General features: G+C 36.2%; 1 protein-coding gene across 10 annotated transcripts in view; it reads right to left on the bottom strand.

The window, feature by feature from the left end:
* Positions 1-23,782, bottom strand: part of LCORL (ligand dependent nuclear receptor corepressor like) — a 163,165-nt gene that overhangs the window by 138,720 nt on the left and 663 nt on the right. The window lies entirely within an intron of this gene.

Below are 23,782 nucleotides of genomic sequence, written 5' to 3'. Positions count from 1 at the left end.
AGTTAAAAACTACCTGTTCTTAATAATTATCTTTCTTTACATTAAATTTCTTTCTGAAATTCAATTTATTTACATCCTATCTTGTTCTAAGAGGAAAGATCCGTATTTGTATCTTGCTTAGTTTAGTGCCTTTTCTATTTCTTAGCACTTAAGACATTGTTTCAATGTAACCACTGCCTCTTTCTTTAAGCAGTTTGTTACTTTTCTGTTCTTTCTATACGCATATATCAAATATATTTTCTACTATGACTTATGGAGTATGGTGCCTCTATTAATAAACATGCCTCTATTACAAGGTCTTGAAGTCTCCCTAACCCACACACGAGCATATAATTGGAACTACTAGTATCTACTGATATCAAGGATGCTGCTGAACACCGTACAATACACAAGACAAAACTGCACAACAAGGAACTGTCCAACCGAAAATGTCAATAGTGCCAAAGTTGATTCAAACCTCAGTGTTAAGAACACTGGATCCGTATGTCTGAATATAACTAAAAGAGAAAAGCCTGGGGTGCCTGAATGGCTTAGTCATTTGAATGTCTGACTCTTGATTTTGGCTCAAGTCATGACCCTGGGGTCGTGGGATCGAGCCCTGTGTCAGACTCTGCACTGAGTGTGGAGCCTGCTTGAGATTCTCTCTTTCCCTCTGCCCCTCGCCCCCCACTCACACTCTCACTCTCTAAAACAAATAAAAATAACAGTAAAAGAAAATAACCCAAAGAATATCTTAATTATCCACCTCTTTCTCTGATTTACATTTATGCAACAAATATAAATCAAATTAGTAATAAGGAATTACCAAGAAATAAATATATGTACAAAATAAATGGTTACACTGCAAAAGGCTTAAACATATTTGATTTGATTAATTCTATAATAATTATTTCACTGAATTTAAAAGCTTGTTAGTTACTGTTGGGGAAACTGGTCTCATCCTCTCATTAAAACTATTAGCATTCCCTGATTTTTATATCTGACTCTATTTTGCCTTCTCATAAATATAGGATGATAGTAGATATAAGTTAAGATCCAGGTTGGAGTCCCAGATTTGTCATTGTATCAGCTATAGGATCTTGACAAATGACCTAATTTCCCTGAATGACTAATTTTTCTTCTATAGGACTTAGAATATTATCAGAACTTCATATGTTGAAGACTTACTTATAATCAAGTTATAATAAAATTATAATAAAATATTTAATAAAACTCACATATCCCAGGTACAGAGTTAATTATTTAAAAATGTATACAATTTTTAATGTAAAGCAATAATCAAATGCTAAATATGATTCACAAACTAAAAATACACCCAGGTATCTGAACTAAACTTTACTCCTACCCAAATATATAGGGACAAATTCAGGAAATACATTCTGACCACAGTGTGTCCTTATTATTTCCCTTTATCTTTTACTAAGTTTGTACATTATTTTTATAAAGTTGTAATACTAGAATATTCACAATTTATAGCACTGATAATGCCTTGCTTTAAACAAAATGAATAAGTAAAACAATTAGATTCATATACAAATAAAAAGACAAAATATGGGGTAATAATATGCTTTAGGAAAAAATATAATAATTTAAATAAGAAGTTTTGTGGAACATTTAAAATAATGCAGCACAGAAAAACCCAATGTGTAACTTTTACGAAAGACACCTAAGCCCATAAAGTATACAGGACTCTTACATTGTAATCATTTGTGGGAAGTAGACTATGAATGCTTTAAAGAAGACAGTAAGAGAAAAATATATATGTCCAGAATGAAGGAAAGGGAATGGGACAGTAAATGATAGATGAGAATTTAAATTTCATCTGTCATGTTTTATTCCTTTAAGATGCAAGGTACTTGAATATACATTATATTACATCCATTTTAAGTTTTGGAAGCCTGATCCAGTTCACAATTTAAAAAAATTTTATAACTCTCAACAGTGAATCTTTATTAAAGATTCACCTCTATTGAACATTATTCTCAGCAGTACAGAAAATGTGAAGTTAACTGGAGTATCTGATTACTAAGCCTTTTATAACAGATTTCAGAATCATTATTCTCATCAACTTTCACCATTTAAAAGAGAGTAAGACACAGGGCATCTGGTTGGCTCGGTAGGTTGAGCCTCCAACTCTTTCTTGACTTTGACTCAGGTCATGATCCCAGTGTCATGGGATTGAGCCTCATGCTGGGCTCAGCTCGGAGTGTGGAAATTGCTTGAGATTCTCTCTCTCTCCCTCTCTCTCTGCCCCTCCTATGCTTGTGCACACATGTGCTTGCTTGCATTCTCTCTGCAATAAATAAACTTAAAAAGATTCCCTCTGCCCCTCTCTCCCACTCATGCTCTCTAAAAATAAAAAATGATAATAATGATAAAGAACATAAGATTTTATTAATTCTACTTAAAACTCTTCAATTGGTCTCTACTACTTATAGGATGAATTACAGATGTTCTAAAATAGTATATATGGCCTTCTCTGATCTAACCTCTGCCTATTCTCCCAGCTCATTTTATATAGCTTCATCAGGATTAAATTACATGTTACTTATAAGAAAAAACTCATTATGTTTTATAAATCTAAGTTTTTTGCACATGTTTATCTGAAATGCTTTTTTCCCAACATCTTTATTCTTCTGTCAAGTATCCTGTCTTCCAAACTAACCTAAAACATTTTCTTCTAGCTTTACAACTAGCTGAGTAACCACGTTAAGGAGCAGTTTATGTGTAGAATACAAACACCTGGTATACAAGTACTGTCTAAATGGCATTACAAAGTATTTTACCATCTCATTTGTCAGAATTTATTGTTAACAGCATCACATTCTTCAAGTATGCTCACAACCTAATTTGAGACTTTCTTTCGTTTGTTGTTGTTAAAGAAGGGAATTAGAATTTTTAGCTCCTTGTCAACAGGGAAAACATTACTGCCTTTGTTGTATTATCCCTAGGATCTGTCATAGTGATTCACTCAATAATATGAGGCTGAATTTCATGGCTGACAGAGGATTTGGCTAAAAGTGGGGGAGGGGGGGAGAGACACCATCTATACTTAACACTTTTTCAATAAAGAGGTAGAAGAGTTTTTAAATAATAAGGTGACTAATATAAAAACGAGCATTTGTGGCAAATGAACAGTATTTTAGAGAAGACTAAAACAGATAACAAAGTTTTCATATATTCTAAAAACATTTTTGTTAAACTAAAAAGCACTTGTCTTACGTTACAGTTTAGTGGGGAAGAAAGACAAAACAACTGATCAATAAACACTACATAAAATGATAAAATGTGTGAGAAGAGAAAGACTAGAGAGCTAAGTCTAAGAGAATGTGGGAGAAATAAGAAAGTATATCATCATTATTCAACTGGAGGAGGGGAGAAACAAGTGTTAGTAATGAGCATGGTGGCTAAAGTATGATTAAAGATGCTAAAGATGATAATTGGTTAGAGATAATTTTAATATCAGAGAAGACAAATTCAAGATGAAAAGTAAACATTCTTACAAATAATTGCTACTCAAATATAACATAAGTAACTTGCAAAAGTAAGCAATTTTTAACGCACAAGAAACTCAAAAGCAAAATATACTATAAAACTCTGACTTATCTCCATGGCTTACCTTACTTGAATTTAGTGACTAATTCTGTAAAAAATAAATCAGTTTTTAAATCCATAAGGAGAAAGAGGCAGCGGAGAAGAGTTTATGCCCCTTGAAATCTCAACTCACTTTTGACACAGTTTATCATTAATAAAATTCTTGTCTCAGCTCCAAACGTCTTTTGGCTATTTCCATAACTCAAGACCACCCTCAAAGGACAAATAATATTATTTGCCACAAATGGGGTTATTAAATGTGCCACGAGTTATAAGAAATTTTTCCAAACATACTTTATACAACTAGCTGTATGATAGAACAAAAATATAAAAGGGACAACACAGATGCCTGACAAATTAAAAAATTAAACATAACTTGATTATTATTTTAAAATAACTGCATATCTAAAGAGAATAAAACAAAGGCAGAGAATATTAAATGTATTATTCAATTTCCACTAAATTTATGTTCATGTTTATAGCAATGAAAGGGTAACTGTATTGAAAAAATTCATTCACTCAACATTTAAGTACTCAGTAAGTGCCAAAAAGACAGGGAAAGAGAAAACACTTTTTTTTCTTTGCATGCAACACATAGACACACACACACAAACACACAAACACACACATGATAAAACATGTTTTTTTTTCCTTTGAGTGCACACATATACGTTGAATGTGGTGAAAAATATAGCATTAATGTTTATGATACAGGAAGGTGAGGGTGATATCAGTGCACAGACAAAAGTACCAAACTCAAACTTGGAGACGCTAAAAAAGACTTCCTGGGAAAAGTGAAGTCTAGTCAGCTAAGAGGAGGCAGAAAAATAATCCAGAAATTGAGCCACAATTAAAAATGTATAATGTATAAGAATGTTAACTGTATTGTTTGCAATAAAGTAAACTGGAAACAACCCAAATATCCTTCAAAATGAGGACAGATGAACAAATTACACATATTTATATATTAAAATATTATCGAACAATGAAAATGAATAAACTATATCTAAAGGCAACAGCATGAATGAATCTTACAGATATAACGTTGAGTTTAAAGGGGCTAGATACAAAAGAATAAATGCTATGTAATTCCATTCAAACAGACTTTTCCAAAACAGGCAAAAAATAATCTATAATGTTAAGAAGTCAGAATACTACGTACATTTGCAGAGGGGGCAGAGATTAATGATTGGGAGAGGATATGAGGGGACTTCTTGCGGAAGGGTTCTATTTCTTGATCTGGTGGTGGTTATACACGTATGCTCATTTTGTTCACTGTATACTTTTCTCTATGTAGTTACACTTAAAAAAAAAAAGTTTACCAATAGCAGCTAATACAAAAGGAGGAAACAAATAGGCAAAAGCTCAGAGGTACAGTGCTTGAGAACCTCCAAATGGTTCAGTATGACTCTTCTGTAAAATACTAATTACAATACCTGTACTCAATTATTAAGAAGATTAATGTAGAGAATATATATATAGCACACACCTGACACAAATATTAGTAGGTGTTCAATAAATGTTACCTAGTATCATTTCTATACTATTACTGTGCTACTGATGCAACTTGATTGTTGGTAGTGCCCGAGGCAGAATGACAAAAAGGGCACGGTAGTATAGAGTCAGTAAGTTTGCTTTTTCAAGTCATGTTATGAATTTAGACTATTCTAAAGTTGGTAGGAAACCAATAAAACAGTCATATGATATTTGAATTTAGGAAAATTACCTACAGAAAGACAATGTGAAGCTTAAAAAAAAAAGGTATCAAGAAGAATGGGCCTGTCACCAAATCTTGCAGGGAGGTCAATTATAAAAGGAAGAACAGAAACATAATCGCTGACTTGAAAATTAATATGTAACAATTTTTATGATACAAAGTTAACTGAAATCTTAGAATAAAAGGTACTCTAAATTCACAATTTACTACAAAAATATCAATTTAATATTTATATATAATTGTAACATTAAGCATACAAATGGCAACAGGACATCCTGTTCAATTGCTCATTTAAATTAAAAAACACTTAATTTTTTTAATCTCCTAGAATCATCACAATTATTATCACTAAAATCATATTATACACATACATGAATATATACATATCTAGACATCTACATACATTTATATATAAATATCTCCATCTATGTCTCATAACTTCAAATCTTCTAAGCTATAAATTAATTTGCTGTGGTTCTTTTAATAAACACTCAAGTCCTAAGTACCAAATTATCATGAGCACTGATAAATATAACACTAATATGAAAATATTTTAATAAGTAATTGTTATTTCAACAACAACCAAGTAAGATGAGTGCTCTGAGGGATTTTGACACATTAGCTATATCACTGTTAATTCAGTGACTCTACAAGATTAAAAAACAATGACTGCTCTTCAGCATAGGCAATGAGTCTATTAATAAACAGTACCTTCTTTGGTTTGCTTGATGAATAGAAAATGTCAGATCTAAGACATAAGCAGCAATGGTTTCTTACTGGTTTTAGAGCTATTCAAAACACAAAGCATAAAGATGGGAAGAAGAGAAGGAGAAAAAGGGTAAGAAAGACAGAGAGAGAGAGAGAAAGTAAGCTTCTGGGGTCTAAATTCAATTTTTTTGGCTCATAACCAAAGCATAATCAACCAAAAATAGTTTATATTAAGCCTAAAAGCAAGCAGTAAGATGTCATAAATGTCATATTTTTCACAACTCTTAGATAAATCCATAACTACTTGCAACAAAATGTAATGTGTAATCTGGGTTTATTCATATTAGAACAAGAAAAGGATTACAGAATTCAGATAACCAATATATAAAATGTTTTGTTCTGATTAAAAATTTTACTATTAAAAAGTAGGCCAGAATTTGTATGGGTCACAGGAATGTGGATATTATGTTTTCTTCTACTTTTGCACATATTTAAATTTTCCCCTAATGATTTTTATAAATTATGCCCAAGTTTTCAAATATTCTTCTGGGGAAGGCTACTTTTGATTTCCCTAAGGAAAGAGTAACCAAGTTTTGCATAGGGTTGTTCTAAAACAGAACTGTTAACAGTAAATCCACTGAATGGAATGTGAAAAGTGGCATTCTTGTGATCCTCCAAACTTAAAAACAAGCTAACAATGTCAGTTAAATCTCACTTAAATATCAGAATAAGGGCTAATTCCTTAGGACAATATTAAAAACAAAAACAAAAACAAAACAAAACAAAACAAAAAAAAAAAAGAAAACTATTCACAATCTGGTCCTGAAGCCAATTTTTGTACTCCCATGGTTTCTGCCATGTTGCAACTCTCAGGGATGCTATAATAATTTTTGAGAAACAAAAAAGAGGGAGTTCAAGAGTTTAGTTTTAAGTATGCTGTATTGAGGGTATCTGAAAGACATAAAAGTAAATGAAGAAAGATCAAGGAAGTCAAATATTGAAATGGGTTAGTAACTGGAAGGATATAGAGAAGATGAAGGTAAAGGTAGTGTCTGGGATTTTGTTTAAACAAAGATAAAATCACCATATGTCAAAGCTATGGCAGTCTAAAACCCTACAGTGACCCACGTTACACTCTAGCAACTTCAATATATTAGGGAAAACTGATTTGAGACAGTCCAAATTACTTACATTTATTATAAAATTATTTGCAAACACCATATAATTATAATATAAAATTACTCAGTTTATCTAAGCTAAATTTTCCTGACAGATAATAATCAAATTTTGGAGAGGAAAAAACAAAATAACCACACACACAATAACACTCAAGGTCGAAAGCCATTCTTGGACCTTCAATATTAAGAAAACAAGAATGCAGAGGCACCGTATCATTCCTACAGCAGATGTAGGAGCTTTAGAACTGTGAAACATGAAAAATATGCTGTTCTATATCCTATCCTGGATAAATGTCTCACAGTCTAATTAGGCCTTCAAAAGAAGCCTGCAAATTATTTTCTCTATTCTTCCTTTTTCCGTATATCCATAGTTCATCAATATTTAAAATCTACTGACTGTAACGTATCGTATCTTTTGAATTTTTCCTTCGCCATTTCTACTACTACTCTTATTTCAGATCCTAATAATTACTTGGTTGGGCTATCTTGACATGTCCCTGGTTGATTTACCTGTTCCTATTCCCGTTACTCTACTGGCAGAGTAATCTTACAGAACCACAAATGAAACTATGTCACTCCGGCTTAAAGTCCATCAATGGTTTTCCACTGTCTGTAAGATGAGTTATTAACTTCCTTATCTGTAAAGTGGGGATGAAAAAAACAGTTCCTCTATTATATAACTATTGTGAAAATCAAATGAATTCAAGTATAAGCACTTAAAACCTAAAGTAAAATAATTAAAAATAACAGTAATTACTATTATATTCTGCTTAGAAGTTTGTTCATGATTCAACTTTTCTTTCTCTTTTCTCATAACCCACAGTCACCCTATGACCATTCTTGGACCCATACAAGGAAACCTGATCACTCTCTTCCTTTGTATCACAACTTTAATATTGTAAATGCTTCTATTACGGAATTTATTATAGTAAGAGCATGTTGTCTTCCCTACAAGACTGTGCTTCATGAAAACAATCTAATGCATCTGAGTCCCCTAGCACAATGCCTGATCCATAAATACTGAAAAAAATTATTAGGAAGAGATGTATGAAAGCATCATAGCAGAGGGCCAAGCTTCCTTAGAAACTGAAAATCTTATCATTCTTGATATAAAATAAAGGAGCAATCTTAGAATGGCATAAAGAATGAGAGGGCCAGCAAAAACTCACTCTGTGACAGAGGATGAAAGGATCTGTGGGTTCAGACTGATGAGAAGTATGAAGATAAATAACATAGTAAGATAAGTTAGATAAGCTAAGGTGTAATTAGGCCTCATAGGGATATACTACCCCACTTAAAAATTATGTCTATATCAGAATAGAAGTATTAAAAGGTCAAGTAATAAGGAAAAGGAGAAAAAAAAGGGTAATAATTAGGCTGATCCCATAATTTGGGTGTGTTAAAAAAAAGTTAAAAAAATTATCAGGGCATTCATTACTTATGTTCTAAATGGGTTTAGGGGAGAGCACAGGCAAAGGAGAGTTAAAATGAAATAATAAATTGTTATTAGCTATCTTCTATTTGATCATTTGCCATTCTTTGGAAAAGTTCAAAAGAGATAGAAAGGTGATAGCCATCATTCTTGGAATTGGGATAAGGAGCAACTTTATATCCAGATTAAGAACACTGACAATCTCTGCTGGGGAAAATCCTAGCCCCACTAACTCCATGCTCTCACTACTCCCCATTCCCAACTGAAGGACCAAGAAAGAAATTTGGGTGTATTGTTTCTGATTAACCCACAGTAATAGAACCCTTAACTCAGATATATGCATTTCAATAAAAGAAGCTCCAGGTACCTGGGTGGCTCAGTCAGTTAAGCATCCAACTTTGGCTTTGGTCATGATCTCACAGTTAGTGGGTTTGAGTCCTGAGTCAGGCTCTGTGCTGACAGCTCAGAGCCTGGAGCCTGTTTCAGATTCTGTGCCTCCCTCTCTCTCTCTGCCCCTTCCCTGCTCATACTGTCTCACTCTGTTTCTATCTCTCTCTTTCTCGAAAATAAACATTTAAAAAAATTTTAAATAAGTAACAGAAGCCCCTATTCTCTTCTATTTTTCACCAGAAACAAGGGGCTGAGGAGGTCTAAATCCAGAATTCTTTTCCCTAAAATTGAAATTCAGGGTTCTGAAATGAAGCAGACCACAGCACCATTTTACCAAAGCTTTAGACACAACTACCTGATCAGGAATTGTTAATTTTTTAATCAAGTTTGACCAGGAGAACAAATACAGACCTGGATCTGAATTCTACCTTCATAAAAGCAGCCTCTATAAAACCTCAGTTTTATATCTGTAAAATGAAGATAAAAATGGTACTAATTTACATGTGAAAATTAAATGGGATTAAAACACATACACATGGTGTATGACACATGATAAGCACTCAGTAGATATTAGCTATCATTTCAAAGAGCAATTCTTAGTGTTGAAAAACCTGCAAGACAATTTACATATTATTAACCACGTAGTTTTAAGGGCTGAAAATGATTGATTCAAAAGAATGGAATATTTTGACTCATAACATTGCTTTTATATTTTTTTAAGTTTATTTATTTTGAGAGAGAGAGAGAGAGAGAGAGAGAAAGCATGAGTGGGGAAGGGGTAGAGAGAGGAGAGAGCAAGAATCCCAAGCAGGTGCTAACTGGCAGTGCAGAGCCTGACGCAGGGCTAGAACTCATAAACCGTGAGATCATGACCTGACCCAAAGTCAGACACTTAACCAACTGAGCCATGTAGTCGCCCCATAACATTGCTTTTAAATACTTAAAATTACTTTGTAACAATCTTAAATTTACAGGAAGTGCTTTAAATATGGTAAAAACTTAAAAACACTTTTATTTTTCCAACTATTGGAGAATAAATGGATGTCCCATTACCCTGAATTCTTCAATAACTAATTCCTACAAAGATATTCTCTTACAGATACAACTATCAAAACCAGGAAATTAACAATGATACATTATGCACAAAGCTAATGGACAGTCACTGCTCTCAGGCCCCTTCTCGGTGAATGGTATGGGGCAGGTGTATATATACACCCGCACATTTACTTCTATATTTCTAATCTATAAATAATGAAAATCATGAGTTCATACCAGCATCTCATTTCCAGTCCAACACTACAGAGAGCATTCTAGTTTTCTCCAATTCCATATTTGTAACTCCCTTCTCAGACAGTGAGAGGTCTAGCTCCCATTATCTTTAATTTTTTTTTTTTTTTTGACCAGTCTCCTGTATATAACTAATCTCCCATTCTGGCTGCCTTGCCTTCCCTACAGTGATGCTTTCCTTAGCCCTCTCTGCCCCCATGCCTTCTCCATGTATATCATTTCCTCACCTTGTTCAGGCCCCTATTCTTCAAGCCTGGCATCCATCCTATAAGAATATCCTCTTCCTTCAGCTCAGGCTCTAACAATCTACCTATATGGAGCTGACCCTCCATTGGGACGCCTTCCTCTCCCCACCCTCAGGCTGTGACATCTTGCACTGGGATGCCTCCATGCATGGACTCCCTCCTTATCCAATCTGAGCTTCAATACATCCACACTAAAGATACCCCCTTTCTTTCCCACCCCACCTCCCAGTAGCTGCCCTCCTTATCCTCTTACTGTTCAGGTCTGGACGTCCCTTACAAGACCAACCAACCCTCTCCTCCCTCATACCAGATCTACTATCCCTCACAGACACCCTGCTTTGGTGCACCAGCATGCCCTTCTAAGCAGATTACTACTCATCTCTCAAAACTCCACTAACCCACATGGGGACCCTCCTCATCCCTGACAGGCTCTCACATGCCATTCCTCCAAAAGGACATGGCTCCCTCTCCCATATACACCATCCAGTGCAGACACTTATCCTCACTTGGCCCATCTGATGGTTTTAGTACTGAACTAGTTAGAAAGGGAAGAGGAAGAGGATAAAGAAGAACTGATAACATTTTATTTTTTATTAAAAAAATTTTTTTTATGTCTTTATTATTTTATTTTGAGAGACAGAGACAGAGAGCAAGCGGGGGAGGGGCAGGGAGAGAGGGAGATGCAGAATCTGAAGCAGGCTTCAAGCTCTGAGCTGTCACACAGAGCCTGACTCTAGGTTCGAAGCTACGGACTGTGAGATCATGACCTGAGCCAAAGTCGGACCCTTAACAAACTGAGCCACCCAGGCGCCCAAATAACATTTTAAAGAAAGATATACCAGTGAGTAAATTGCATAAGCACTCACAATCAGAACTGATTAAAAGCATCAACTATTTATCAAAGTATCTGTTTTTTCAACTTAAAAAAACAGTCCTCTATTCTTCCTAAATTTAAAAAGTTACTTGATAAAGAAGTTAGTTTTGTCTTTCTTTTCTCACCAAACTTCCATTTTATTTAAGTATCTTACACAGGTCTGTAGAAAATCTAGTTCATTAAAAAGAGTGAGAGTTTAAGAAATATGATTATGGGGTGCCTGGGTGACTCAGTTGGTCAGGCGTCGGACTCTTGATTTGGGCTCAGGTCATGATCTCATGGTTTCTGAGCTGAGTCCAGTATCAGGCTCTGCACTGACTGTGGAACCTGCTTACGAGTCGCTCGCTCTCTCTCCCTTTTTCCCTGTACATGCATTCTCTCAAAATAAATAAATAAATAAACTTTTTTAAAAGGTGGTTTTAAACACTAGAATGAAATATTTTTTAAAATATCCAATATATGTTCGACTTGTTTTCAGTATAATAATAATTGTATCATTTCCAGTAAACTTACTTCCAGATATAACTGCAAAAAGTAGCTTGGATTATTGGAGGAATAACACCTTTTCCTTGCTCTTTGTTTCTATGAGGAAGGATGCTTCACAAGCATATCAGCCTCTCTTCACCCCTAGGGAAGTGAACTGCCTGATAGGATTGGTGATTTTGCAAAGAATAATTGAGTAGACAGAGCTCAGTTCTGCTCCTTTTCCCCTTGGGAGTGAGCTATTGGGGAACATACCTGCAGAGAGCTCATATTTTGCTCTGCTTCCCTAGTATGCCTGGGTGGATAAGCTAGCCTAGGTCAGACCACGTGACTCTACCAACAAGCCCTTCCTCTAACCTGGTCTCATCAGCAATAGAAGTGATCATTTGGCTCCCAACTTTTTCCTTGTTTATTTTTCAAGTTGTTAAAAACCCAAACAGAAAAAAAGGGTGCCATTTGTGAGTACTTCAGCAATCCAACATCTTAATTAATATACTGGATATTGCTCATTTCCCAGTTTTGACTTAAAAGGGCTGCTTCAATTTGAGCTGCTTAAAACTATTACCAAAAAAAACCTCCTCAAACCTGAACCAACAGCAGATGTTCAAAATGAACATAAGCCAACTTATCTGATCATGCTTATTAGCCATTAAAAGAAAACTTCAAGACTCATATTTTCCTCCTTATAGAGGCCATAATTTATACTTCTAGTCCCACTCCCTACTCCCAGTCTACATTCCAATGACTCTAGAGTGCTGAATATTTCTAGAATATATCATTATTTAGACTTCTATACCTCTGCCTATACTATCCCTCTGCCTGTTCCCTCCATCCTACTCTCCTGTTGGATTATTTAACTTAAGGATAAGCTAGTATGATCTATAGGCCAAATCCAGCCATTTTTGTAAACAATTTTTTATTGGAATAGTGCCATCCTTATTCATTTATATATTGCTTTTGCACTGTAACAGTAAAGCTGAGTAGCTGCAACAGAGGCCATATAACCCACAAAGCCTAAAATATTTACTATCCAGCCCTTTACATAAAAGCTTTTACAAAACACAGGAAACCTTATCAACAAAACAGAAAGGCAACCTACTGAATGGGAGAAGACATTTGCAAATGATATAACTGGTAAGGAGTTAATATCCAAAATCCAAAATAAATAATGAACATATACAACTCCAAAAAAAATCCAATTAAAAATGAGATCACCTGAATAAACATTTTTCCAAAGAAGACCTATAGATGACCAACAGACACATGAAAAGATGCTTAACATCACTCACTAGTCACTAGAGGAATGCAAATCAAATCTACAATGAGATATCACACCCGTCAGAATGGCTAGTATCAGAAAGACAAAAAATAACAAGTGTTGGAGAGTATGTGGAATAAAGAGAATGCTTCTGCACTTCTGGTGGGAATGTAAAGTGGTGCAGCCACTGTAGAAAACACAGTATGGAGGTTCCTCAAAAAACTAAAAATAGAAACACCATATGATCCAGTATTTCCACTACTGGGTATTTAACCACAGAAAACAAAAACACTAATTCAAAAAGATATATGCAGCCCTATGTTTACTGCAGCATTATTTACAACAGGCAACCCAAGTGTCCATTGATGGATGAATGAAGATATGATAGACAGACACAGCTCAGCCATAAAACAAAAATGAGATCTTGCCATTTGTGACAACACTGATGGAACTAGAGGGTATTATGCTTAGTGAAATAAATCAGAGAAAGACAAGAATCAAATGATTTCACTTATGTGAGGAATCTAAAAACAAAACAAAACAAACAAACAAAAACCCCTAGACTCTTAAATACAGAGAACTGGTGATTGCCAGAGGGGAGGTGGATGCAAGGATGAGCACAAACAGGCAAAGAAGATTAAGAAGTATAAACTTCCCGGGGCATCCAACTTTGGCTCAGGTCATGGTCCACAGTTTGAGAGTTTGAGCCTCCTGTCAGGCTCTGTGCAGACAGCTCAGAGCCTGGAGCCTGCTTCAGATTCTGTGTCCCCCCCGCCCCTTCCCTGCTGGTGCTCTTGTGCTCTCTCTCTCTCTCGCTCTCTCTCAAAAATAAACATAAAAAAAGAAGTATAAACTTCCAGTTAGAAAATAAATCAGGAGATGAAATGTACAGCATAGGGAATAAAAAAAGTATGTTTTCGCTCAATCTTTTGAAGCTTCAACATTTCAAATCCTCCAAATTAAAATTAATTGCTCCCTCTTCTGTCTTTCTATTATATTATACCAACTGATACTTAATGTCCCTGATAACTGTGAGTGCTTTAATAAAAGCAAAGTCTAAGCCCTATTCCTTATACACAAGCTTTTTACCCACCCACAGTCACCACCTCTCCCAACAATTTTCACATTCCTAGGGGAAGTATTTTTAAAGAACTTCTGCCCTTTCCTCTACCCCTTATTCAGTCCTCCCAGAGGAGAGAGGAATGACTAACCTGGCAACATCCTGATAGTTATTCCTAGTGGGATGAACTGATGTTTTAAAGGTCATTTTTCATGCATGGCCAAGCTTCCCTCTTAGTCTGCCTAGAAGGTCCTACCTTACCAATAAGCAAATCATATTGTGAACTCACCAAGTTCTACCAGGCACAGAACTCCCTAATATTTTAGAAGAGGTCTACAGTTCTAATTGCTCTGATAGGTTGATAAATTCAATTCAAGGGGACAGGGAGTAAACAAGTCTTATTTGGCCTCAATTCAAGCCAAGTTTGTCCATACAACTTCACCATTTAAAATGTATTTATTTATTTTGAGAGAGACAATGAGAGCACAAGCAGGGATGGGGCAGAGAGAGAGAGAGAGAGAGAGAGAGAGAGAGAGAGAGAATCCCAAGCGGGCTCCATTCGGTCAATGGTCAACTCAGAGCCAGACACAGAGCCAAACTCACAAAACTGCTGAGATCATGACCTGAGCTAAAATCAAGAGTCAGACGCTTAACCAACTGAGCCACCCAGGCACCCACCCCAATACAATGTTATCATTTAAAAAGCTAACATTTTGATCTCTGATTCCTAAGTCTATTTCCAGTTCAGAACTCAATAAGGAAGAAACATAGAATTAAACACCCCTATCAATTGGCACACAGTAAGACTCAAGTAAGAATTAACTGGCAACAGTAAATTAACTGGAAAAAAAAAATCATTCCTTTAAATTGTGTAATATTAATTCCACACATATCTTAGTGATTAACTTAATTAGAAAAAAAGTTTTTAAAGAAACAAAAGAGATACATTTAGAGATCACATTCAGTGACTCAACCTAAGCCCATCCTATTTATCTGTCTCAATATATTGTTGCTATCAAGTCTCAGATTAATTAAATAACATACAAAGTAATCATCGATATTACTGATTCAAAAAAATGGATGGATTTAAATATCATCCTTTTTCATAATGTTTATTTATTTATTTTGAGGGAAGGAGTGGGAGAGTGAGTTAGTGGGGGAGAGGCAGAGAGAGGGAGAGAGAGAATTCTAAGCAGGCTCTGCGCTTGTCAGTACAGAGCCCAAGGCAGGGCTCAATCCCACGAACCTTAGACCTGAACTGAAATCAACACTTGGATGTTCAACTGACTGAGCCACCCAGGGACCCCTAAATATCATCTTTATGCTGATAATTCCTTAATTTATATCTTCAGCCCAGAAAATACTATATAAGTATTCCAACACCTTTCCCCAAAACAAAAAATAGTGAACATGTAAGGACAGATATTATGTTAGTTTACAGATAAAAGACTTGTGCCAAAGGTTACAATGGTTAGCTAAGAAAAAAACCAAACTCCTTCAATTCTTAGTCCTTTCTGGCATTTGTGAAGACTCAGTCCCTTGTCCCTAAATGGTTTACTATTTAAATATGAAGACTACTGGACAAGTTACTTCCTACATACACACCTTGCACATACTCATCAGAAACGAATTAGCCAGGGCATCTGGGTGGCTCCACTAGTTGAACATCGGACTCTTGATTTCAGCTCAGGTCATGATCTCACAATTTGTGAATTCAAGCCCCATGATGGGTTCTCCATTGCTAGCATGGAGCCTGCTTGGGATTCTCTGTTTCCCTCTGTCTCTCTGCTCCTCCCCTGCTCACTCTCTGTGTCTCTCTCTCAAAATTATTAATTGAACATTTAAAAAAATAAAAAAAAGGAATGAATTGGCCAATCTGAATTAATGAAAAAAGATCTCAAACTTGTTTTTCAGTAAATACTTTAGGTTACAACTGGTTTTTAAAAGTTACTGAAGGGGTGCCTGGGTGGCTCAGTCAGTTAAGCGTCTGGCTTCGGTTCAGGTCATGATCTCACAGTTCGTGGGTTCGAGCCCCGCGTCGGGCTCTGTGCTGACCGCTAGCTCAGAGCCTGGAGCCTGTCCTTGGATTCTGTGTCTCCCTCTCTCTCTGACCCTCCCCTGCTCGTGCTGTCTCTCTCTGTCTCTCAAAAATAAATAAAACACATTTTAAAAAAAAGTTACTGAAGATGCAGGGTAGAAGATACAATTAAAATGGTAAGAATTTGGGGCAATGTGTACAAAAGAGAAGTAAAAGCAAATGAAGTTGTATGGACTGTCTAAAGAAGAACCTAGACAAACAAGGAAGAAGCAGTCTGGTGAACTATGGTCAACTTAATGAATATGGTTATGAGTTTCTACTTGATGAAGAAAGACAAATGGGAGATACCACTGCTTTGTAAACTACAAACCAAAGCAGCTGTTTCAATAATGATTTAATACAGACTGAAACACAATAAAACCAGCAATGTAGATATTGATATAATCCAAAATCTTATCTGAATCTGCCCAAAGTGCTTACTTCACCATAAAAACTGAATCCATGAGACAGTGTAAACAAATAATAACGTGGCAACAAATAAAAGTAAAAAAAAAAAAAAAAAGAAAAACAAGAAGTGAATGTAAGTGAGCAGGTTAGGTTTGTTGTCAATAAGGAAAAAACTGTATAAAATGAGAAGAGATACAGAAAAGTGATCCTTCATTAACTTTCACATTACCTTCTGTGGTGAATAAAACTTTTGAAAGACTTGCTTAATGATTCAGCCCTAAGTACAGACTCTAATGAAGTTAAATGGTTCCCCAAAATTTTGAATCTATGAATTTGGTGCTCTAACCAACTGTTATCTATCACCCATGAATCTTGGTCATATATACCAAAAAAAGGAATACTATCAAAAAAGAAAAAGATAGGAACTACACACATACACACACACACACACACACACACACACACACACACAAAATGTAGAATAAATCAGAGACTAGATTTACTAATAAGGGAGAAAAAATTGCATACCCCCAAATCTACATGCCTTTGTTGTTTGCTCCTCCCAGGACTGCACTGTTGTAGAGTTAAACAACAGGGCTGAAAGAGAGCATGGGGGACACATAATAACAGCATCTCATGGTGCACAGCCAAGCCTTGCGGGATGCACATATATAGTCAGCCAAGGGAAGTAGCATGACATGACATGGACATGAAGAGACACCAGAAAGGAGGCTATGAGATGCTTAGATCAACCTGCAGCCTCTATCTAACATCTGCAAAAATACAAAATTCATACACTACTTGTTTCTAAGAAGGGCAGAACTTTAAGAATAAAATAATCCAGGAGTACAAAGAATTTCAAATTTTAAATGTAAAATACATTGACATGCTTATTTAAAATTTTTAATGTTTGTTTATTTTTGAGAGAAAGGGATGGAGGGGCAGAGAGAGAGGGAGACACAGAATCTAAAGCAGGCTCTAGGCTCTGAGCTGTCAGCACAGAGCCCAACATAGGGCTCGAACCCACAAACCATGAACCATGACCTGAGCCAAAGTCAAATGCTTAACAGACCGAGCCACCCCGGTGCCCCAGACATACCTATTTTAAACACAAATTTGGATAGATGTCTTAACCACCCAACTACTTATTGTCATCATAGATTCCATTTGCCTGGTGCACATTATTAGTACCATAATTTATACCTTTTTAAATGGGTAAAAAAATCTGCTAGTGCTTGAAAAAATAGTTGTACAGCCAAGCGCCAAGGTTTTTGGGTGGCTGACCCATCCATACCAGTCTTCATTAAATTAAGATTTCTAAGTAAATCTACTCTTTTGGAATTTACCTGGCAATAATAAGCTGAGGAAGAAGTTAGTGGGGAGACAAAAGAGCAGAAGGCAAGAAGTAGCCAGAAAGACATGGAAAGTTGATTATCTAAAATCTTATTTACCTGGAATGCCCTATCTTTCAAGTGTCACAGCTTTATGAGGCACTCCTATAACTTCTTCACAGGTTAAAAATAGAGGAAGAAACTATCCTCTGACACTGATACCGCTATTATAAATGGCACAGGTAGTTTGGAAGAAAGTCCACTCTGCAAACACTTGCAGAGTGCAAAGCTCTAAGGAAGGGTAAAATACGGAGTAGGTACCAACAGAGTAGCTGCAAGACGATCGAGGATGATACAGATTTTTTTTTAATGAATTTAAACTAATTTCTCATATTCCTAACATTTACGGAATGCTTTTTATATGGCAGACACATATTAGCATGTATCAACATAACTAATTCTCCAGCCACTTCATTTTACCCAATTTACAGATAAGAAACTAAAATACAGAGAGGTTAAGTAACTTGTCCATACTAGTAAGTGGTAACACTAAAATTCAAACACAGGCAGTCTAGCTCCAGAGCCTACTTATTTGCTATATTAGTCTATACCAATAAAAGATTTGGGGAAAGATCAATTAAGCTATAGGTGTGGTCATTATCACCAATCTGAAATAAGTGGTACCATGGTATCAAGAGTTGGCTTTGCCACACGTAGCTATTAAGCACCTGAAATATGGCTACTTCAAATTAAGATGTGCTAGACGTATAAAATATCTGATTTCAGGGGCACCTGGGTGGCTCATCAGTTAAGTGTCTGCCTTCAGCTGAGGTCATGATCTCATGGTTCGTAGGTATGAGCACCACGTCAGGCTCTGTCCTCACAGCTCAGAGCCTAGAGCCTGCTTTGGATTCTGTATGTGTCTCTCTCTCTCTGCCCCTCCCTAGCTTGTGCTCTGTCTCTCTCTCTCAAAAATAAATAAACATTAAAAATAGTTTTAAATACCTGATTTCAAAAATTAAATATTAAAAAAGGATGTAAAAACTAACTCATTAATAATTTTTGTATGGATTAATGTTAAAATATATTGAACATATTGGCCTAAAAAATGTGTTTTCAAATGTGGCTACCAGAAATTTTAAATTAAATATTTGGCTCCCATTTTATTTCTACTGCATAACACCAATATGTAGGGAAAAAACTGATGTTTATAGAATGATTGTAATCAAATCTTTGCCATTTTGTTTTGCTGTTGCAACTTTAGGCAAATCAGTTACACTGAGTATTAGCTTTTGTATCAGAAAAATAGGGTTTAAAAACAATGCTGAAAACTAGTGTTCAGATTTTGGTATCTAAATCTTTTCTACACTAAAAAGAATAGAGAGGCTCCTTAGAGAAATGACTGATGTCAGGGCTGGGACAAGTTAAGTACAAGATAAACCTGGAAAGCTTATTTTGGCAGGAAGTGCTAAAAAAGTCATTTGAGATATGAGGGTGAGAGGGGTTGTGGAGAGGTGTGATTCTGTCAAAAAACACTGGAACCAGCTTGATGAGGCACCCAAAGAACAAGCCTGAGACAATCTGGAAATCAAAATAATGATAGTAATGGATGTAACCATTAAATAAAGTAAGAATCCATGAATTCAGGGGTGCCTGGGTGGCTGCTCAGTCAGTTGAACATCCAACGCTTGATTTCGGCTCAGGTCATGATCCCAGGGTCTTGGGATCAAGCCCTGCATCAGGCTCCACATTGAGTGTGGAGCCTGCTTAAGATTCTCCATCCCGCCCCTCTCTCCAGCTCATGGGTGCTCTCTCTCAAAAAAAAAAAAAAAAAAAAAATTCCAGGAGTTCACACAGATAGAAACAACTGGAAAAATAAATAAATAAGAGGAAATGGGAAAGATGGCTTTATGACAGAATATCAACTACAAATCACGAATGGATGTTAAAACTTGTGAGTGAAATACTGCTGTGGCTATGAAAATATTCTGTTCCTCAACTCTTTTCCCCGCAAATTACATATTAATTATAAAAGGATAAATAGTAACTTTCAGGGAGGAATATGGAGAACACTACCTTAACCAGATTTTCAAAACTAAGATCACCAACACTGGCACAAACCAACATCACAAACCTCAATATATGACGTACCGATAAAGAGAGTGAACATCTCTTTAGAGGTATTCCTGCCAAAAATGTATAACCAATCTAGTCATGAGAAAACAACAAACAAGTTCAAATTGAGGAACACTCTACAAAATAGCCATCCTGTACTTGTAAAAAATGTCAAGGTCAAGAAATACAAGAAAGGCTGAGGAAGTGTTCCACATTAAGAGTGACTAGAAAGACAGGACTAAGGAGATCACAGGATACACGATCCAGGACAGGGTAGGAGCTGGGGAGGGGGGCAAGTAATAGATAAAAGAGATAAAACTTGAACATGGATTATGAAATAGATAATTGTGTATCATTTTTAAATGCCCTGGTTTAATAAATATATTGTGGTTAGGTAAGATAATGTCCTTGGCTTTAGGAAATATACTGTGAAGAATTTAAGGGGTAGAGAGGTAGGATGTGACCAAATTATCCTCAAATGATTCAGAAAAAAATATAGATAAATAGATATAAGGCAAGAATGATAAAGCAAATGCAGCAAAATGTGAATGTGGGTAAAGGACTACAGAGGTTCCTTGTACTATTCTTCCAACTTTTCTTGTAAATTTGAAATTTTATCAAAATTAAAAGAAAAAGGAGAAAAATAAAAACTTGGCCTATTTCCCAAACTGAATATCCTAATAGACTACACCAGCTCTGGTAATGCTTAAAAATATGTTAATGCATTTCCTTTATCCTCAACTTTACTTTGTTTTAAATTTTATGATTTATCAGATACTAGCTGTATTATATATTCCATAAGATCTAGGACTTTATCTGTTATCACTCTTGTCATAATGAGTACCAGGATACAATTTATTATATCTAATAAGCACTCAAACATTTGTTAGCCAAACGTACTCAAAATTATAGTATAGGATGATTATAAAAAAATTATCGAATTATAAACTGTAAATAGAGCTATGAATTAGGACACAGAATTTGTAGAGCAACTTTTCAATTAAATTATAAAGAAGGAAAACCAGGAATAAACTACAGAGTAGTCACAAATCTAACCTAATGACATGAGTTCCACAGAGAAAGGCAAGCATTACTTTCCATATCAAGGGTTAAATATCTTAGCTAACTACCAGCAGTCATGATAACTAAAATGATCTTTTTCCTCCATGAAATTAGAATAATATATATGTGTTACAAAAAAAATCGGGTTACTTTAAAAACAGGCTAAGAACTGATATTTAAAATTTCACTATTGGCTCAATAATAAGTTGCTATATGACTCTAAAACACTGCTTACAATTTCTAGGTCTCATTTAAAAATAAGACTTGGGCGGGGATGGGGGGTAGTGCCTGGGTGGTTCAGTCAGTTGACCGTCCAACTTCAGCTCAGGTCATGATCTCGCTGTTCATGAGTTCGAGCCTGGTAGCCAGCTCCGTGCTGACAGCTCAAAGGCTGGAGTCTGCTTCAGATTCTGTGTCTGCCTCTCTCTGCTCATGCTCTGTCTCTCTCAAAAATAAACATTAAAAAAAAAAGACTTTGGGGTCATTTTCTTTTCAAAGGTAGAAAGTATAATATTTTATAAAAATTATTTCAAGCAATAAGAGCACTTAATATATTCAATGCAAAAAACATATATACATATAAACATTCACACACATGCTAAGGAAAAAGATTATGGCTTTTTCGGTAATATGTTTACATAGTGAAGTACTGAATGTGAGCACATTAACAATAAAAGGCAATTTAAAATAATTACACAAACTACATTTAATCCCAATTCACACTATGAATAGGTGCTTCATATATAGGATATCGGAAAAAAAAAAACCAATCAACAAGTGTATATGTCCTGTTTAAAAGAATTTTATTGTTTATTTCAAAATAACAATGACAAAAACAAAGTATGAGATGGATTTTACTAGGTCTCCTGACTATGGGAAACAATTCTCAAATACACTTAGAGCCCAGAAAATATTTCCTTTCAAAAGCAGTAGACATTATACACATTACATTAAAAATGTAATATAGAGATAGCATGTTAAACATATCATATCAACTCAATTTTCAATGTCTTCTAATCCTACTTGAGTATCCAAACAGGTAAAGCAGATATTCTAAACCCCTTTTTCCATCAAATCCGATGTCGTGTTTAATTGAAATTTGATGATTTTTTTCAGAAATACACAGATTTTTGTGTGTTTGTAGAGTCATATTTCATGTATCTAAGTAAGAAGATAAAGGGGAAAATCCAAAGTATTCTAAAACATAAAAACTGAGCTAAGACATCTCAGAATCACTGCGTGCCTCGGCAAAACTTAACAATTCTATCAAGAGCCAGTGTTTCAGTGCTGTCAAAATGCCTGATTCTAACCAAACAAACTTAATTTCTAAACAGGTTGTCAGTGAAAGAGATCTTTAGGTAAGCATTTGTGAAAATGGGTCCATTTTGTATTTAGGAAGCACTAGCAACAGTCAGCTCAAAATTTCTATAAAAGAATAATACCGGGTGAGGGTGTTTTTTTTTACTTTAAGAACTAAAATCATTCATAAATATTTGACTAAAAAAGCTATTTCCCAGAATGCTTCCTTAAATAAGACGAAAATATATTTGATAAGGGTAAAACACCAAGTTGCCTAAAGTGAACTTAAACGCTCCCTAGCCCGAGCTATCTCCTTTCTTGTGCATTTCCCTGTACCCACCGTTTCTGCAGTGCACATTTCTAAGCTAGGGCTGTACTAGTTTATCCTTCCACTATCTTTTTCACTAGTGAAAAACGAGAAAGATCTTCAGGCTCTAACCAAACAAATCTGAGGGGGGTGGGGGGAAAAGGGGCGCGAGGTGGCGCAAGAACAGATGGAAACAAGGTAAGTGAGTTGTTTCCTTAAGGCACTAAGGTTACTCTTCAACTTCAAATGCCAAGATTTAATCGCCAGTCGAGCAAGCTGCTGCCACTATCCATCCACTTAAGACAATGCAACCCTCCTTTCTACCTCTTCCCCTACTCTCCTACCCGCAACCGCCTTCCAAAACAAACAGGCACAACACACCCCATCCCATAACCCTCCTTGTCCCTTCTGTGCCCACTAAACCAACCTGCTGGATAACAGCTCCTCGCATACGTCTCACTCAGACAAAAAAGCGACGGCGGCACCGTGAGGAGTTCCCACCACCTCCTGCCACCCCGAGCAACCCGCAGAATGACAGCCCCAAGCCCAGAAGTTTGTAGCAGAACGATTCCCACTCCACTAAAAGGGAAGACGGAATTGCAAGAGAACAGGGATGGGAGGTGGGGAGGGCGATGTGCGTGTACATGCAGGGAAGGGTCCATCACATGACAGTACAAGAGGACCAGAGTCGTCCCGGCGTCCGCGAGGAGAAAAGGGGGGCGGGAGGGAGAGATGGGTGCCGTTGCCATGGCAACACCCCCCATCCGTCCAGACTTCCAAAGAGGGAGGAAGAACTTCAAATCCCAACCGTCAGCGCTCGAGCAGCTCCTTCTTAAAGGGGTACACACAGCGCCACCGCCGCCGCCGCCGAGCGCGAGAGGGCAGAGTTGGGTGCCCCCGCCCCTCGGGCGACGCCCCCGCCGCCCCTCGCCCCCTGCCGGCCCACCCGCGACCCCC

The sequence above is a fragment of the Suricata suricatta genome, chromosome 1 (genome assembly GCF_006229205.1).
Source record: "Suricata suricatta isolate VVHF042 chromosome 1, meerkat_22Aug2017_6uvM2_HiC, whole genome shotgun sequence".
Classification (NCBI taxonomy): domain Eukaryota; kingdom Metazoa; phylum Chordata; class Mammalia; order Carnivora; family Herpestidae; genus Suricata; species Suricata suricatta.
The sequence above is the reverse complement of the archived record's forward strand: the minus strand, read 5'-3'. Positions and strand labels throughout refer to the sequence as shown.